At 41.2% G+C, this 11,120-nt stretch overlaps 1 pseudogene; it reads left to right on the forward strand.

The window, feature by feature from the left end:
* Positions 1 to 1,225: 1,225 nt before the first annotated feature.
* On the forward strand, positions 1,226 to 5,391 carry LOC149436926 (carbohydrate sulfotransferase 9 pseudogene; annotated as a pseudogene).
* The last annotated feature ends 5,729 nt before the right edge of the window (positions 5,392 to 11,120 follow it).

The following is an 11,120-nucleotide window of genomic DNA, read 5'->3' on the forward strand; positions in this document are numbered from 1 at the left end:
AGGCCAGCATTCTGTCTCTGGAGAACAGTCCCTCTGTGCTCTGAATCCCATGCTAAATGAGAGAACCAGTTCCTTGCTGTAGAATATATCTGCTTTCCCAGCATCCTACTTGTTCACCAGCTCTCTGGTAGTTGAAGTTCAATCAGCACTCTGGAATACAGAATGTATTAGTTATAGGACTACAGCTACCAAGATCCTCTACTTTTAGAAAAACTGAATTCACTCCGCTAATAGGAAGTGATGTAGCTGTCCCAATACTGGGTACCGGGGGGAAAAGGATTAACCATAGTCTCATCTGTGAATGTCACTGAATGGCATAATAATATAGCTGGCACCTGGCTACATCCATGTAGTTTGATATTATTTCACTTTCCTAAAAACAGCAAGCAGAGAGTAAACAACTGATGCAAATGATAACTCTTACATGGTTTATCTACCAGAGATGTGTTTAATTCCTTTCAGTAAAAAGAGTCTACATATCGAATATAAATGGGAACACAAGGCAGCAGAACATCTAAGTGTAGTAAGTAAAGGTGCTTTAATAGAGCAAAAGAAAGCCACTCACAAGAGTTAGTAGAGATTGGCTTGTCTATGTGTAAAATCGTGCAACGCAGTCTCGGGTGGACCTGCTGGGTGTCCTTTCAACCAGGTAGTGTGCCAGTGGTGGCATTGGTGGATTCCAGCACTTCCTATAGTACTCTCTGGGGCTCAGAAATGCAATGGGTCATTCGTTGATGTAACCTCCAGGTTAGCATGCAGAGGAGGCTATACTATAGGAGAGCACCATAGGAAGCGCTGGAATCAACCATACCACCGCTGGCACGCTATCTGGCTGATCCACCTGGGACTGCATTGCAAGATTTTTACACATAGACAAGTGTGATTTCCACTAACTCTTGTGAGTGGATTTCTTTTGCACTATTAAAGTACCTTTATTTGGTACACTTAGATGCTCTGTTCCTTTGTTTTCCCATTTCCACAGAGTCCCTTCCAACTTGTTTGAAACTGGCTGCTCTACAGTGTTGGCTATTTTAACCTAGATACCTTTTACCCATTTATGGACATTTTACATGTGTATTATGGACTTTCTTAAAGGACTGCTCTATGTGATGCATAGGGTTCTCTTTCTTGTGTGCCAAATATTTGTCTATGTTTTTACAAATCAAATATAAGTGTTTCACTATTGAAATTGCTGATAACGTATGTCTTTCTTTTGTAGACCCGACACCCCTTGACGTTATTTACAGACAAAGAACATCTTTAGTAAATATTGTTTGCAAAAGGAATAATTTCACTAAACGTTCCCTTCCACTGGACAAAAAAGTTATGGCACAGTTGTATGTTGAACACAACCATAAATTCGTCTATTGTGAGGTGCCAAAGGTGGGATGTTCCAACTGGAAGAGAATCATTCTTCTACTAAATCACTCTTTGCAGCTTTCACTAAGTGATCTTAAACATTATGAGGTTCATAGTTCACCTTTACTGCATAAATTAAGCTCCTATTCCCCAGGCAAGCAAAAATATATTCTTACCAATTACACCAAAGTCATGTTTGTTAGAAATCCTTTGGAGAGGGTGGTTTCAGCATACAGGGACAAGTTTCTACATGATGATGATGTTTACTACAGTACAAAATATGCTAATATAATAAGGAAAAGCCTTGGTATTAAAGTCAATTCTACAAACAATATTACCTTTGAAGAATTTGTCCACTTTATAGTTAAAGAAAAGCCATCCTACAGAGACACTCACTGGAAGCCAATGTTTCAGCTCTGCAATCCATGCAAGATTCGCTATGACATTATTGGGAAGTTTGAAAACATTAATCGGGATGCTGATTTTGTTTTAAAGACTATTGGCGCACCAAAGGATCTGAAATACCCCACTATGAAGCATCATGCAAATGATAGTCGTACTAATGGGGAAATCACTAAACAATTCTTGGAAACCCTGCCTCCTGAATTGTACAGACAACTTTTGGAAGTTTACAGAGTTGACTTCTCCATGTTTGACTACAGTTACTATAAAATCTTTGAGAATGAGACAACTCCTATTAATTGAGTAAATTAACTGTATTTTATATATAGACTTGTGGGATAGCAAAGTAATCAACCTATAGAATAAAAAAGGGCCTAATACTACTAGGGTTTTGTTGATGCATCATTATGGGCTTTGAGATCTTAGGCCTATCTTGTGGTACCTGCAGAAGGATTTCAGCCACCATTTGTCTATGAAGTAATCATGGGAACTGCAGAGATTTCCTGCTGAACTGACTTCCAAGCAACCATCCACTTTGTATTATCAGAGTGGATTGGAACATGGTATTCACTAGTAAGGAAGCAAGGACACCAGTGCCTGCTGTTAGCCAGCAATCAGAGCCTGCAGCTAAAACCTATGCTCAAGCAATCCCTGGAGTCAAGTCTTAGCAGTTCTCCTGGAGGATTGTCTACTGAGAAAGGTAACTTCTCAGCAGTGGACAACTGAGGTTGTTACTAGTGGAAGGGGCCTGCAACCTGATCCTGGTGTTACTGTTGAGGCTAAACTATACCATAGTTCTGAGTCTGAGCAGGAGTGAGGGGAGAAAGACTGTGTTGATGAGAGTTGGGGTGCCCAGAGGAGGTTTTGTCTGAGATAGCAACTGTTTCTATGTTCAATCTCTGCCTCTGTGTTGTCTGAGTCTGCTACTTTGTACTCCATTTTGTACTAAGACCCTGTGATCCTGTATCCTATCCGGGTGAAAAGGAGGAACTGAAGGACATACAAAAAAATGTGTATTGAGAACCAAGACCTGATGGTTCACAACCATGTACTGCTTGCCCATGTTCTCCAATTCCTTTGTAAAATATTTACATGAATGCTATTTGATGTCTGGTTTGGGAAATGCTGTGCTGTCATCAAGAGATCTGAATGCCCAGGTATAGAGTATGGTGTGTCTATTCTGGACCAAGATGGAAAGGTGATTGAAGTCCCAGATCCAAGATACTATTAGAGTGAGACAGAGGAGATCCCTTCTGATACCTGAAGATTTGCTGCTAAAACATTTTGGTTGTGGGCCCAGTTGATGCATATTTTCCCATCTGTGTGCCTCTGCACTGGAAGGGAAAGTAAAAAGCAAGTTGTGTTGGAGGTGTGTATTCCAAGAAGAGAGCCTGTGGGAGGCAAATGCAGGAACACATGGACTGGGAGCAGCGGGCCCTGGTATGATGTATTGTAAATAGTTAGGATGTGTCCTTTCAGTTTTATTACAGGAGACAGACAAGCTACAAGTAAGAACTATCTCTGCACTTTAATGAACTTTTGACATATGGCATTTTAGCACTAGGCGGTAGCATAGCCAGGAATGGGCTTCTATATTGAGTTTACAATTGCTTTTGCCTTTGCATACAAATGTACCATTCAGTACCAATGTTATGTGATATCATTGTGAAGTTGTGTTGTTCTAGAGCTGTATGTGAAGAACTGCTGCAAAGTATTTGCACTATGTGATATGCTTTTTTTGTTTCGACATAATACCAGGGTGCTATGAATAAACAGCATCTGACATTTGAGTACCGGGTGACATAAATGTTTGCTGTACTTTTAGATAATTTGTAAAATTTTACTGTGTATGTGATTTTACAGTTGGAATTTGTGATGGACTGTTTTCCTTTGAGACCCTTGTTCCCACCCTCTCTGCATGTGCTGGATTCCTGGCTGTCATCCACAAAGCAGGCCAATGTCGGTAACAGCAGGGCAAAGCAGTACAGAATCAGCAGGAAAGACAAGTCCAATATTCAGGCTCAAAGGTAACCAGATGAGCAGAGTTGAGGCAGAAAGCAGAGGCAAAGTCTGGGGGGATTCATTCACAGGTAAACAAATGCAACAGATTGGGTCTCAGGAATAAACTAAAGACCATTCATTTAACTTCTCTCAGTGACACATCAGTTTAAATAGGCTGCTGAGTGCCAAATGTGCACTAAAATTGGTATGCAAACATGCACACAAACATGCAGCGAGTTGTCACAGTATGTCTGGTATGACCCTTTGCTAAGAAATGTCCAAAATGATTTTCTGATCCTAAAAATACAGTTTACCTTACAGGCTGAGAAGAACTCACCCCAAGTTCTTGTGATTTCTGTAACTGATCCAGTTTTAGTGAGATAGCTGTAAATTACAGTAGAAATGGCAGACAGTGACTTCATCCAAATGATATTTTGCAGATCATAGAAAGCCTTCATTCAAACTTGTGCAGATCATAACAGATAGGTCAAGAAATCATAATATGTGCAGCTCTAGTAGTATACAGCATGTGGTGATTAGAAGCTAAAGCATAAGGAAGGAGGTTGGGACTAATTATACAGAGCATCTCTTAGCTACGCGGTGAGGTAGGTGTACAATTATTAAAGGCAAACAAACACAAAATGAATGTGTAATAAGATAGCCAGGCTTTTTTTAATTTCGGCAGCAGGTGGGAAGTTGCATGTACTGCTGCACCACTTACTGTATGTAGATAATGCCACAACAGTATGGTACAGCTTTCACAGAGTTATGTAATGGAAATAGATTATTATTAGTGCTCAGAGTAGACATGGCTATGCTGGGAAGCTGTCATGAATGTGAATTTTAACCAATTCCCTGCTTCCCATTTCCCCCTAAAGGTTGTGTATTCTGTGCCCTGGCCATGTTACTTTATAAGGTGGAGGAGGAATAGTATTAGTGGGACTTTGGTGAATTATCCTAGACATATTTTGGGAAGTGTTACTTTTATTATTATTTTTATTATTATTGTATAGGATTTATATAGTGCCAACAGTTTTCGCAGCGCTTTACAATATAAGGGAGATAATACAACTGCAATACATTTCAGTACAGAAGGAATAGAAGGGCCCTGCTCGTGGAGCTTACAATCAAAGGAAGGGGGAGGTGGGACAAAAAGTGATAGCTGTAGGTGATGTTCTGATGGAGGTGGCTCAAGTACAGTTCTTAGGTGGAGGTGGGGTAGGCTTCCCTGAATAAGTGAGCCTTCAAGGAATGGACATACTGCGGTAGCTAGTTCCAGAGGATGGGAGAGGCTCTGGAGAAGTCCTGGAGGCAAGCATGGGAGGAGGGAGCTAGAGAGCAAGTTGTCTTGGGAGGAGCGGAGAGGGCGATTTGGACGATATCTGCGGATGAGGTTGGTGATGTAGCTAGGGGCTGACTTTGTATGCTGTGGTTAGTATTTTGAATTTTATACCATCTGGACTTTGTACTAAGTGTTACCATCTGGACTTTTTACTACCAGTACTAACACTATGTGGGACTGGCGCATTGGGACTATAATGACAAATTCATTGTTATCTCAATATCCCACTTATGTAATGAACGTCTATAGTTCATTTCACTGTATACAGTAAAGTTTTTGAAAAGCTACTACATTGCCTCATTATTGACTACATATGTAAAATAATATTCATAATGTGTTTAAAGGAATTGGTATGCACAGCCTTGGGAAAGGTGAGTTGAGTGCAGAGCTGAAGAAATATTTCAATGTGTAAAGTGCAAATCTGGTCAGCCTAGATGCTGGTGGTGTTTAGGGAAAGTGGAAGACCATGGAAGAAGATCTCCCCCTTAAAGTGGCTCTTACTTGTACCAAATGAAGTGTCTGGTCTCAGATGATACACAGAGATGAAACAAATCCTCCTCTATTATCTATTTCCTATCTATTATCTACAGCCATATTTCCCCTACATCCATTCAAAATGCAGAATTTACGTAGGATCTCTCAGCTGTGAAAAGCAGGGAGCTGAAGTTTCATCAGTGAAGAAAGCTCTGAAAGTTAATTGGAGGAAGGGACACAACCCCCCCCCCTCTACCTGGCACACAGGAACAGAGCTGAGGCTATCAATCACAGGATGTGCCCTCCCCTGACACCATTTTTCTCTTGGTGTCTAGAAAACTCATCAAAAGTGACTCATCCTTATAGCAGAGGACTGATGCAGGAGACAGAAATGACGATTAGTGCTCTGGATTGAGACAAGTACACACTATAGAAGGATATGTTTTGTACATATTTCATATCTGAGGTTTACAGCCACTTTAAAGTAGAATGAGTTTAATGCATCAGATGGCTTGGGTCCCCTATCTCATGCGGCTTGTCGTTTGACTAAATCTAGAGAGCCTTAACATGGAACCATGATACTTTGCAGTTCCCAATGGAAGTGTGTGCTCAAAGTATGCAGGGAGTTGACATGGATGTGGATCAGGGGATGGAGTGAAGAGGGTTTAGGAATTTCCATAATGCATCTGTGTGGCAGAAATAGAGATCTGCGTTGAGCACCAGGACTAGGAACTGCGTCACTGTTCAGTTCCTGGGTGACTCATTTTACTGCAGGGCCATGGGTGTGCCTATATGCAAGCAACAAAGAGGCAATTGTGACAATACAAAGGCAATAAATCCAGTACAGCAGCTGTCTAATTTTTTTAAGATTTCAGGTTTGCTTTAAAATGGAACCTAAGGCTAATACCAACTATTCTTTAAAATGCTACCTCCCTCTTCCTCCTACCTATCCTGTGAGTACTCACCTATTCTTACTCTGCTCCATTCTGGTCATGTGATCTAGCAGTTTCGACTCCTGTGTCAGTAAGCTTCTACAGGGGAATGGAGGGAATACTGACAATGTCTGGGCAATGGGAGCCTATGGGTGACAACATGGCTCCTGAAATTCACAGCCGTTGTTAAGCGCTACCTTACATGGGAGCCAGAGCCGCAAGATCATGTGACCAGACTTGAGCAGATTGAAATTAGGAAAGAACATACAAGGGTTGGACAAAAAAATGGAAATAATACATGATTTGCAGGTGTGAAAGGACGACATGTTTTGCATTGAAAGCGGAAGTGATGCAACATTTTTTTTGCTTCCAAGAAACTGTATGTACCGTCATAACCTTTGATACTGTACCTACAGTACACTGCAAATAAATTGGCAACTTCAGTCACAGAGGCACCAGCTAAGCGGCAAACAATTTGCCCTCTTTGAAGCTCAGTAAGCTCTGACATGACTCCGTATTACTAGCAGCATATGCAGTGAATGACAAAAGTGAGGCTTCCCACCTGTTAGCTAGGTGTCTCATCACACAGCAAAAGCAAACTAATGTTACATCACTTCCGCTTTTAACGCGAAACATTGTTACTTTCACACGTGCAAATCATGTAGTGTTTCCATTTTTTTTTGTCTAACCCCTGTAAATCTTTTTTATACAGGATATGCTGGATAGGTATGAGGAGGGGGAGGGAACATTTTTTAGAATACATTGTATTAGCCTTTGCTACCATCAATGGCCAAAATCAAGTGTTTACTCACTATTCTTTTCATTTGTATGGTCTGGTTACTATTTGGAGAGGCTTTGTTTTATTTACTACACAATGCTAGGCCTAACGCTGGAATTCTTTGACCATCATTGTGTTTTTGAAAGGAGTCATAAATATTATTTGGTTTTCTGTGTTTTCCCACACTGTATGACTTACGTATTTACTGACCATGGTACATCATTGTGTATTCTTTTTTTTAACTGAGTGATCTATTAATCTTAAGGGTTCGACAATGTTTGCTGAGGTTTTCTCTATAATCACAAAAAAAGGCGTTCCCTAAAGTAGGTGATCCATTTGACTAACCATTCAGTGTTCAATCTTAGACTTTTTCCTCCATAAAGTCAGCACTGTTGTAAACCTTTTAAACTGTGCCAAACTAAATGAAGGAAAATAAAAGTGTTTAAAGACATGTATTAATGCGTGGCTCCAGCTAGAACTTTTTCTGTTGTTTGGATGGGGTTTCAAAAGGTTGGAACATATTTTATGCTTTTACTGCTCTCTGAGACTCCAGTGACATTTCCTGTTATATCCCATCCCTGTGACCACATGTCTAAGGGACTGCAAGTGAGCATAAATTTGCACCAGTGATACAGAAGACAGTAAGAAAAACTTTCCTTTTTAGTAAAGTAGGGGAAGCCTGTTGCAGATTGTCTCTCATTTCCTGCCTGGTGATTACATTGCCATCAGAACTTGAAATGTGGTGAATTCCCCCACATTGAGGCCTTAGACAGCAAATAAACACACCTGAAGTTCTAACCCTTCCCCACTCAATTCCATTGGCTGAAGTTATAATTTAAGTGGACGTTCGCTATCCCCACCTCCTCATCCACTTTCTGTCAATCCTCTCCTACCCCCCTCTCTGACAATCAAATATTTTTTTATTCCTAATGGAAACTTTTCTAAGGAACCTTCCCCACACATCATGGATTTTCACAAAGACAGGAATTATGTATGCATTTAATATTTTTTATTTATTACAGGTACTTGTATAGCTCCGTCAATTTACACAGCACTTTACATATATATTGTACATTCACATCAGACCCTAATCCTCAAGGGGCATACAATCTAAGGTCCCTATCTAACATTTATACATACACATAATAGGGATGATTTAGACAGGATCCAATTAACCTACCAGCATGTCTTTGGAGTGTAGGAGGAAACAGGAGTACCCGGAGAAAACCCACGCAGGCACAGGGAGAACAGGGTGTTGCCTTGGTTGGGATTTGAACCAGCAACCCTAGTGCTGCCAGGCAGAAGTGCTAACCATTTAGCCACTGTGCTGCCAGGCAGAAGTGCTAACCATTTAGCCACTGTGCTGCTCTGCCCATGTTACATCATATCCTCAGGGGTGTGACAGGTTTACTTAAAGCCTCCAATGACTGCAGTAAAAATGTGACTTCCCAAGTCAGGTCATTGTTTTTACTAGTTACATACTGCTAAATAGAAGGTCAACAGCTTCTTTCCTTTTTCAGAAAGGAGTTCTAAGAATTATTGGTTTACTCCAGCCTAATGAACAATTTCAGGCAACAAATAAAAGCATTCTTGGAGCTACCTATGCTATCCAATAAGCATTAGAAATTTGTTACTGTCAACAAGTTCACCTTATACCTATAGTAGGAATTTAACACAAGTCAATGGAGAACACCATACACCTCTGTAAAGGATCAGTAAGGTTTCATGTGCATCAAACTCAGGTGTTTCAGCCCTAAATAAGAGAATGCTCGGTACAGAGTCCAGCCACCGCATATGTTAGTCTATCAAAAAATTGCACAGGCCACTGGCATTGGAGCTAGGCACACTGGGATTTGGCACAGACATGCCAAACCACCCATGCATTGCCACAGACTCCTGGGGATATCCATTTCAAGCATCCCAGGAGGCCTTCATCTCCATCCCAGGTCTCCACTCTACGATGCACTTTATGCTGCAAAGTGTCATCAGTGGGCAAGCTGCCTCTTTCTAGTTTTCGCTACTGGCTTCTGAATTGACATGCCATGATGCATGTACATCATCAGGGGGGCATCTGCAAAAACTTGAAAGAGATAGGCGGCTCCCTGATGACATCAGCAAAGAAGATGGCAGTGCAGGTCTGGGTGTACAGTGTTGGAGAGGCACATCTCTACAGAACACTGATTCACTGGGTGTGCGAGTATGTTTTTGTGCATAACCCAGTGAAAGAGGTGAGCGTGGTAAAAAAAAAAAAGAAAAAAAGTGGGGGGGGGGGTGAAGTTCCTCTTTAAGTGTGCCTGTTACTTTCCAAAAAGCATGGGCATCAGTTATCTAAACCTAAATAGAGTTCTGATACAATTAAAGCAGAGTATTTTATAATAAAGAGTTGTAGAAATTAGCGCACACAACCAAATAACACTTTAATGTGGTTCCTTGCATATACAATGCAAAAAAACTAAAAACGGAAAACTCAATCCCTGGCTTCCCTATATCATATATATTCCCTATATCCCTATATATTTAGGATAGGGCTACATGGGCTATTAACTACTTGTTGGCTGTCATCTAATTTGCAGCATACTAAAAATCAATCTAATACAAATGAGTAAAAATGTGAAGACTGATCACAGCAAAATTGATTTTGCTTCAAAATTAACAATTTCACAGTCAGTGAAGTGTAGTCAAAGAAGAAGATATCCATGAAATGTTTAAGGTATTTTTTGGGTACTTTTATTTTTTGTTTTTTTCTTTGTATTTGTGTTTTTCACCTTTTATGTATTTTCAACTGTCATTTTAATGTTTTGATTTACTTTTTTCATTGTTTTTTTTCCTCCTTTGTAAATTAATGAGACTATGAGATATGCCATTTCTTGGCAAAAGAAAAGGTCTGGGATAGATGAAAGAGCTTCCCTAAGGCTCTGTTCACACTTTAGCAATTTGGAATCGTGGGCAGAATGGACGCAATTCTGCCCGTGTTTCCAAATTGCTCTGAAATCATGGCAAAATGTGCAAGGTGCCCTTCATTCTTAATGGCACCCCAAATGCGGTGTGATTTTGCCACCAGCACAAGGGGGCAAGGTTCCACTGACCACCAGCACAAGGGTTGAAGTTCCACTGACCACCAGCACAAGGGGGCAAAGTTACACTGACCACCAGCACAAGGGGGCAAGGTTCCACTGACCACCAGCACAAGGGGGTGAAGTTCCACTGACCACTAGCGCAAGGAGGCAAAGTTCCACTGACCACCAGCACAAGGGGGCAAGGTTCCACTGACCACCAGCACAAGGGGGTGAAGTTCCACTGACCACCAGCACAAGGAAGCAAAGTTCCTCTGACCACCAGCACAAAGAGGCAACGTTCCAGTGACCTCCAGCACAAGGGGGTGAAGTTCCACTGACCACTAGCACAAGGAGGCAAAGTTCCTCTGACCACCAGCACAAGGAGGCAACGTTCCAGTGACCACCGGCACAAGCTAATATCTTGTGTTATTAAAAACAAATGTATTAAAACTCACAGCCAGTCCAATATATATATCCTTGGCAGCGCACTGACCGGCCATGCGAAAGTTCAGACGAGTCGTGGCTAATGACATCACCGCCTGACGCCTTTACTCCTTTCCGAGCATGCACATTGGCCCCTGATGCTCGGCTGCTGGGGCAACTTGGCTCGCATGCTAACAGAGACGGCTATGCGTGCCCACTGTGTGCCACATGCCATAGGTTCACCACCACTGTTCTAGGTTATTACATTTGGCGGACATAGTAAATTTTACTAATTACTACAAATGACATAACTGTCAACCAGCAGTTAAATCTCCCAGTAGTACAGAGATTTA

This window comes from Staurois parvus, unplaced genomic scaffold, assembly GCF_062004578.1.
Source record: "Staurois parvus isolate SC_StPar_1 unplaced genomic scaffold, SC_StPar_1.0 ptg001328l, whole genome shotgun sequence".
Lineage (NCBI taxonomy): Eukaryota > Metazoa > Chordata > Amphibia > Anura > Ranidae > Staurois > Staurois parvus.